The 8,931-nt window shown below is 42.0% G+C and overlaps 1 pseudogene across 1 annotated transcript; it reads left to right on the top strand.

Annotated features, from left to right (window-relative positions):
• The first annotated feature begins 471 nt into the window (after positions 1-471).
• On the top strand, positions 472-2,593 carry LOC125367322 (annotated as a pseudogene). The gene is made up of 2 exons (XR_007214046.1): positions 472-599; positions 647-2,593. The product of XR_007214046.1 is annotated as an RNA-binding motif protein, X chromosome-like (transcript).
• Positions 2,594-8,931: the final 6,338 nt, after the last annotated feature.

The following is an 8,931-nucleotide window of genomic DNA, read 5'->3' as shown; positions in this document are numbered from 1 at the left end:
CTCCTCCTCCTCCTCCTCCTCCTCCTCCTCCTCCTCCTCCTCCTCCTCCTCCTCCTCCTCCTCCTCCTCCTCCTCCTCCTCCTCCTCCTCCTCCTCCTCCTCCTCCTCCTCCTCCTCCTCCTCCTCCTCCTCCTCCTCCTCCTCCTCCTCCTCCTCCTCCTGTCCTGGGGCTTGAACTCAAGGCCTGGGCACTGTCCCAAGCTTTTTTGCTCAAGGCTAGCACTCTACCACTTGAGCCACAGCGGCACTTCTGGCTTTTTCTCTTTATGTGGTGCTGAGGAATCAAACCCAGGGCTTTATGCATGCTACACAAGCACACTACCACTAAGCCACATTCCCAGCCCTGACATTTTCTATTCCTTAAAGATAGATTCTAAGTAACGAAATTTGCTGATCACACAAGTGCCATAAGAACTACAGGAAATGGGGAGAAGGAGCCTAGAGGGGTGTATCTGGGAAAGAGGAGGAAGAGCTGGAGCGGAGAGACAGGCTTCGAGCTTGCAACCAGTGCACCATTGCTGGGCTGAGGAAGCAGAGAAGGTACAAGGCTGTCCTGAGGTTTGAACATCCTCCGAGGTTGCCTCTCAGTCTCACTAGAGGTTTGAACTGAGATTCTTGCCACAGTCCCTAAGCTTTTTTGTTCAAGCAATATGCTGAAACTCTAGGGCAGCTTTGTGTGAGTCATCTACTGGACCTGTGAGAACAGCAAGGACAAGTTCTGGACTCTTTGCCTGCTGCTTCCAGTAGCCCTCTGTACGTTATGTGGCACCCAAAGTATTACTCGCCAGGAAAAAAAAATGGTTGAAGCAGATATCCCAGGAAAGCTCTTCATTGGTGGGCTTAATACAGAAACAAATGAGAAAGCCCTTCAAGCAGTATTTGGCAAATATGGGCGGATAGTGGAAGTACTTTTGATGAAAGATAGGGAAACAAACAAATCAAGAGGATTTGCTTTTGCCGTCTTTGAAAGTCCAGCAGATGCTAAGGATGCAGCCAGAGACATGAATGGGAAGTCCTTAGATGGAAAGGCCATCAAGGTGGAACAAGCCACCAAACCATCATTTGAAAGTGGTAGACGTGGACCACTTCCACCTCCAAGGAGCAGGGGTCCTCCCAGAGGTCTGAGAGGCAGAAGAGGCAGAAGTGGTGGAACTAGAGGACCTCCCTCTCGTGGGGGACACATGGATGATGGTGGCTATTCCATGAATTTTAACATGAGTTCTTCCAGGGGACCTCTTCCAGTAAAAAGAGGACCACCACCACGAAGTGGGGGTCCTCCTCCTAAGAGATCAGCACCTTCAGGACCAGTTCACAGCAGCAATGGAATGGGAGGGAGAGCCCCTGTATCACGTGGAAGAGATAGTTATGGAGGCCTACCTAGAAGGGAACCCCTGCCTTCACGAAGAGATGTTTATTTGTCCGCAAGAGATGATGGATATTTTACTAAAGACAGCTATTCTAGCAGAGAACTACCCAAGTTCTCGTGACACAAGAGATTATGCACCACCACCAAGAGATTATACTTACCGAGATTATGGTCATTCCAGTTCACATGATGACTATCCATCAAGAGGCTATAGTGATAGAGACGGATATGGTCGGGATCGTGACTATTCAGATCATCCAAGTGGAGGCTCCTACCGAGATTCATATGAGAGTTATGGTAACTCACATAGTGCTCCACCTACACGAGGGCCCCCACCATCTTATGGTGGAAGCAGTCATTATGATGATTACAGCAGCCCACGAGACGGATATGGTGGAAGTCGAGACAGTTAACTCAAGCAGCTGAAGTGATCTCTACTTAAGTGGTCGTGATCGGGTTGGCAGACAAGAACGAGGGCTTCCCCCTTCTATGGAAAGAGGGTACCCTCCTCTACACGATTCCTACAGCAGTTCAAGCCATGGAGCACCAAGAGGTGCCCGTGGAGGAAGCCAATCTGATAGAGGGGGGGGCAGAAGCAGATACTAGAAACAAACAAAACTTTGGGCCAAAATCCCCGTTCAAAGAAACAACAAAAAGTGGAAACTATTCTGTCATAACTACCCAAGGACTACTAAAAGAAAAAAAAATTGTGTTAGCTTTTAAAATTTTTCCTGTTAAGTTCCCCTTCATAATTTTTATGTTCTTGTGAGGGAAAAAAGTTAAACATGTTTAATTTTATTTCTTATTACAAGTTGCTTTCAATAAGCAAATGTTAAGCGTGTAAGACTTGTACTAGTGTTGTAATTTTCCAACTTAAAGGCCACTTCCTATCTACTTTTCCCAGTAAGTGAGGCAAGCAGTTCTCAGATCTTCCACAAACATCTAGCCACCTAGATGTACATTGGTCTCCTTTGAGAGATGAATCATCCTGCCTATACAGATAAGCTATTAGAGGGTGGTCGGGGTACACTCCTCTTAGGATTTCAGGGTGTCTTCCAACTGAAATCTCAATGTCCTCAGTATGAAAAGCCTGAGATCAGATATCTATGTTAGCAAAGTGCTACTCACCCAGTAAACCCCCCTAAATGAAACAAACCAACAATGGATAATGCTGGCCATATACTGTCTTTTGACATTTCTTTAGGAATCTGCAAGAGCCTCCCTTCCCCCTCCTTCAGTAAAACCATTTAAGTGTGTATTAAACAACTACAGAATACTAAATACAAAGTTTGGCCAAAACCAACCATGAAGCTGCAAACGATGCTTGCTCTTACTATTTCAAATTTTTGCAACTCTGTAGTGTCTCACTTTTAAAGGAACAGCTTGATTGTAAAGGAGAAAATAGATAAACAATGGAGTTATCTCCAACTTCCTAAAGGCTTATGACTTCTAAAAAGTGAATCTATCAGCATTCCACATCAGATTTAAAGCATCAAATGCCTGTGAAACAGCAAAGATGGTTGAACCTTATGGTCATTTTGGTCATGGAGTGCTGGTTTATTCACAGTAGATAAAGCTGGTAGCAAGAGAAATGAAATGCTAAGAGTTGTTGAAGCAGAAGAATGCTGATTATCCCAACAGCTGCATAACAGTGTTCATCACAGTTGGTTTGGTGCAGGCAATTGATTTTATTTTTGTCTTTGAGGGTTCTTGTGGATCTAAGGGAGACATCCATGTTGGTTAACACTCAACTAGGGAGTGGTAGTTACTTAAGATACAAGTGGAGAAAGAAAGGGAAACAAATTAGTAAGTGGAGGTACCTAGGAAATTTATGTGGCTCTTCATGAAGATTTTTTAAGCTCTGGCTTTCATTTGTTAAGTTAAAGTTAAGGAGACAACTCTTCTTGTTCAAAAGTAAATGTTGAATATCAGAATGTTGAATTACATGCTGGGGCTGTATATTGACTCAAAAGTGCACATGCCTAGCACTCTTGAGTTTAACCTCCAGCACTGCCAAAAAAGTTTCTGATATCCATATATATAAGCATAAGTGGTACATGTTATCCAGTAGTATCTGGTAAAAGCATTTGGTGTTAGCTTATCAAGAATGAGTAGTTGGGGGCTGGGGATATGGCCTAGTGGCAAGAGAGCTTGCCTCGTATACATGAGGCCCTGGGTTCGATTCCCCAGCACCACATATACAGAAAATGGCCAGAAGTGGCGCTGTGGCTCAAGTGGCAGAGTGCTAGTCTTGAGCAAAAGGAAGCCAGGGACAGTGCTCAGGCCCTGAGTCCAAGGCCCAGGACTGGCCAAAAAAAAAAAAAAAAAAAAAAAAAGAATGAGTAGTTATACAGCAAAACTAAAGAGGGAGGAATCATAAGGGGAAATGAAACTAAACTGGAAACATTACTGAGGTGATAGAAAGCACACTTGAAATTGAAAACAAAATCAGTCCACTTGTGTATTGTTTTATAAGCCTACTTTATCTCCAACTCCCAGTCACAGAAACAAATTGTTACTGAACAGCTCCAGTTAAATGTTTTGGAAACTAGTCAATAACAGTGCTAATGTGCTCAAAGGAAACAGATTTGAGTTGCTGAGTTTAAAGGAAGCAACTCAACTTTGGAAATTTTTGCATAGCAGTTTAAAGAACATGTTTTAACACTTTTATGATTGGGGGAAATAATGCAAAAAATTTAGCCCTCATTGGTCATATTTCCTAATCAGACTGAGAGTATTGATCAAATTTCAGTAGTTGCACTTGAAACACTATCTTAGCTCAAGCCTTCCATAACCTTAATTACTTGAGTTATGTGCTTCTATGAGGACCTTTTGACTCTTTTTTTTTTATGTTCTTAAATATTCTTTTTTTTATTTTTTTATTAGTTGGACATAAATTTTTTTACAAGGTGTTGTGCAAAGAGGGTGCAGTTACATAGTAGGGCAGTGTGTACATTTCTTATGATATCTTACAACCTGTTTTTCTATCCCTTGTCTAGGTCAGGTTGACATATATGCAATATACAATGTATCAAGAACATATACAGTATTCACAGACTTGGTCTCTACTGTCTCTCCGTCTCCCTTTGTTAACAGTCATATATCAGGGAGATCATGCCCCTTTGTTTTCTGTGTTCTAGGCTTGTCTCACTCAACATTATTTGTTCGAGTTCCGACCATTTCCCTGCAAATAACATTTCACCATTCCTAATCGCTATGTAGTATTCCATTGTGTATAAGTACCATATTTTTTGGATCCATTCGTCTGTGGAGGGGCATCTGGGTTGTTTCCATATTTTAGCTATTGTGAATTGTGCCGCGATAAACATGGTAGTACAAATGCCTTTTTGATATCTTGGATTTTGCTGTTTAGGATAGATGCCTAGGAGTGGTATGGCTGGGTCATAGGGTAGGTCTATATTGAGCTTTTTGAGAAACCTCCATACTGTTCTCCAAAGTGGTTGTACTAATTTGCACTCCCACCAACAATGGAGAAGGGTTCCTCTTTCCCCACAGCCCCTCCAGCATTTGTTGTTTCCTGAGTTCAGAGTATAGGCCATTCTAACTGGGGTGAGGTGGTATCTCAGGGTTGTTTTTATTTGCATTTCCTTTACTAGCAGGGATGTTGAGCATTTCCTCATATGTTTCTTTGCCATTTTTATATCTTCTCTTGTGAAGTCTCTCTTTAGCTCTTTTGCCCATTTCCTAATAGGTTTATTGGGCTTGGAGGGGCTTAGTTTTTTGAGTTCTCTGTAGATGACCGATATCAGGCCTTTGTCTGTTGCTGTGCTGGTAAATATCCTTTCCCATATCGTTGGCTGTCTTTCTATTTTGGTGGCTATGTCTTTAGCTGTGCAGAAACTTTTTAATTTGTAGTAGTCCCATTTGTCGAGTCTTTCTCCTATTTGTTGTGCTCCTGGGACTCTATTCAGGAAGTTCCTTCCTGTGCCTATAAGTTCTAGTGTCTTTCCTACTCTGTCCTTCAGTAGTTTCAAGGATTCAGGTCTGATGTTGAGGTCCTTGATCCATTTTGAGTTGATCTTGGTGCATGGTGATAGGCTTGGGTCTACTTTGAGTTTTCTGCATATGGCTGCCCAGTTCTCCCAGCACCAGTAGTTGAAGAGGCTATGTTTATTCCATTGTATATCTTTAGCTCCTTTGTCGAATATCAGTTGGCTGTAAGAGTGCGGTTTTATTTCTGGGTCTTCAGTTCTAATCCATTGGTCTTCCGATCTGTTTTTATACCAATACCATGCTGTTTTTGTTATGATGGCCTTGTAGTAGATCTTGAAGTCAGGTATTGTGATACCTCCTGCATTGCTTTTTTTGCCTAGAATTGCTTTGGCTATTCTAGGTTTTTTGCTGTTCCATATGAATTTATGGATTGGTTTCTCTATTTCAGTGAAGAATGTGGCTGGGATTTTGATAGGTATTGCATTGAATTTGTATAACAATTTGGGCAATATGGCCATTTTCATTATATTGATTCTGCCTACCCATGAGCATGGGAGGTCTTTCCATCTCCTTGTGTCTTCTTTGATTTCCCTTATTAGATTTTTGTAGTTTTCATTGAATAGGTCCGTCACGTCCTTGGTTAAGTTGATCCCTAGGTACTTTATTCTTTTTTTGGCTACTGTAAATGGAATTGTTTCCATAATTTCCTTTTCTGTTTGTCTATTGCTGGTGTACAGAAAAGCTGCTGACTTTTGTGGGTTGATTTTGTATCCTGCTACTTTGCCAAATTGGTTTATTAGGTGTAGGAGTTTGGGTACTGAGGTTTTTGGGTCCTTCAGATACAAGATCATGTCGTCTGCGAATAGGGATAACTTGATTTCTTCCTTGCCGATGTGGATCCCTTTGATGTCCTCCTCTTGCCTTATTGCTATGGCTAGGGATTCCAGCACTATGTTGAACAGAAGTGGGGAGAGTGGGCATCCTTGTCTTGTTCCTGATTTTAGGGGGAATGACTTAAGTTTCTCTCCATTTAATATGATATTAGCAGTTGGTCTGTTGTATATGGCTTTTATTGTTTTGAGGAATGTTCCATCTATTCCTGTTCTCTCCAAAGCTTTTAATAGGTATGGATGTTGTATTTTGTCAAAGGCTTTTTGGGCATCGACTGAGATAACAATGTGATTCTTGATTTTAGTTCTGTTTATGTGGTGAATTACGTTGATTGATTTACAGATGTTGAACCATCCTTGTGACTGAGGGATGAAGCCTACTTGGTCATGATGTATGATATTCTTGATCACTTTCTGGACCTTTTGACTCTTAAGATTTCATTTAGATGTAGATTATAGTGTAAAATAGAGAAACTAATTGTAGTAAGTATGAATACTAAATTTAAAGAGTATGCTTAAATACAACTGAATGGTTTACTGACCCAGCAGGCTTAATTCTCCTATTGGGAAAAGTATTGGTCTTTATTCTTTTTGCTGGTTGTAAAAGAATGATAAAAATGTTTTCCTTGTTTAGTAGTTAAACATAGAACTTAGGTATTATAGATCAATTTTTGGAATGTTTTTGTATTGAAACCTAATAAAAATTTTAACGTAAAAAAAAAAGAACTACAGGAAATGGTGTTGCTGATCCTGAGCTAATGCGATCATATGACTTCTACCCAAAAGTTTTGAAAGAACTCAAGGTAGAAGTCTTGAAAGAATCATAAGACACAACAGTTTACAATTACAAAGAGAAACAAAGCTTAGTGACTGGCAGGCTGCCTAGATAAACATGAGCTCCTGCAAGGTAACCCAGCAACTAAGATCTGTCAACTTTCACTTCATGTTGCAGAAGATGGCAGGGTTATTTTTACTGAAGAGGAATGTTTCTGACTCATGTCACCCATAGCCCTTTGTGTAGTGCACTGGAGATCTCATGAATCCAGTGACTTTTTCTTTATGAGCTCCATGGGGTTCTCTCTGTGTGAGCTACTTGAGCCCCAGAATAATGATGACCAACCCCACAAGGAGAAGCAGTGTTTGTTCTGATGCCAGAGATGTGAAAAGACATGTCATTGTCGTGTGTGTGTGTGTGTGTGTGTGTGTGTGTGTGTGTGTGTGTGTGTGTGCTGGCATTGGGGCTTTAACTAAGGACCTTACCCTCTCACTTGACTTTTTTTTTCTCCTCAAGGCTAGCGCTCTCTCCCTTGAATTACTCTTTCATTTCCAGCTTTTTGGTGGTTAGAGATTAGTCTCACAGACTTTACTGCCTGATTGGCTTTGAACCATGATCCTTAGAGCTCAGCCTCCTGAGTAGTTAGCATTACAGGTGTGAGCCACCAGCAGTTGGCTGAGGACACTTCTTTAGTCTTTTGAGCATATAGGTACACAGCTACTGAAATGTCTCACTTGCTTATTCATCTCATTGCTCATTTTTAATGACAGAATACTAGATCTACTATATTATGGTTTGGGATCAGGCTGCCAGTTCTTCTGTCTTTACATTTTTTTTTTTTTTTTTTGCCAGTCCTGGGGCTTGGACTCAGGGCCTGAGCACCGTCCCTGGCTTCTTCTTGCTCAAGGCTAGCACTCTACCACTTGAGCCACAGCGCCACTTCTGGCCATTTTCTGTATATGTGGTGCTGGGGAATCAAACCCAGGGCCTCGTGTATACAAGGCAAGCACTCTTGCCACTAGGCCATATCCCCAGCCCTGTCTTTACATTTTTGAGCATAGAAAAGAGGAGGCACAGTGGCTGGGCTACAGAAAGGTGACCTAAAGGGAGGGGGAAATGAAGTTCTACTTAGCTTCATTTGGTTGGATCCACTGGGGGTCCAGCTATAGGTGAGACACACACACCTGCCCCTCTCCACAACCTTACTCACTTCTGGGGAGGGTAGAAGGACACACCCTGCTGATCACAGTGTGTGATCACCAGGTTTATAACCTAAAAATTGGCTTGGTTTAAAGGAGGGAAACAGATAAGACAACCCTACTCTCCCCAGGGGCATTTGGCCAGAAGTTAAGTACTTTAAAAGCACTGTTATTGTTAATAGTAGGCCTTAATAGTAAGTATCCTTTTTAATACTTATTATTCCTTTAACTAACATGTCAGTGGCTGGGGAAATTTGATTCCCTAATTAGTAGTTATTAGGCCCTTCCCTGGTGCCTGGGTTGAAGGACTAGCATCCAAGCAGCCTCTCTTTGTCAGCCAGATTACCCTCACAGCAATAAATAAGTGCCATAAATACTCATGGATGCTTTGAGGAAGCTCCATCACAACCATAGCTGCTTGCTGCAGAAGCACAACTCTAGCTCCAGAACAACATTCCAGCTATGACTATTTCAAATAACCTGGTGCTTGTCTTTCTGCCACAAATCTGAATGAAACAGCCAGGCCATAGTTCTGAGGCTGCCCAGTGGGAGGTCTGTGATTGGTTCAAACATAATCCTTTATTTGCATGGAGGGCTGCGATTGGTGTAACTAGACCAGCCAGAACCCACTTCTGGGTACCCAAGCAGGCTCTTCAGCTCACTTTCACTCTCTGGGAGACACTTTCTTGTGCTGCTCTGTGGTGCTGTATTATTAGGTCTGATAAAAGACTTCTCCAGAGTGGTCTT

The sequence above is a fragment of the Perognathus longimembris genome, chromosome 1 (genome assembly GCF_023159225.1).
Source record: "Perognathus longimembris pacificus isolate PPM17 chromosome 1, ASM2315922v1, whole genome shotgun sequence".
Lineage (NCBI taxonomy): Eukaryota > Metazoa > Chordata > Mammalia > Rodentia > Heteromyidae > Perognathus > Perognathus longimembris.
The sequence above is the reverse complement of the archived record's forward strand: the minus strand, read 5'-3'. Positions and strand labels throughout refer to the sequence as shown.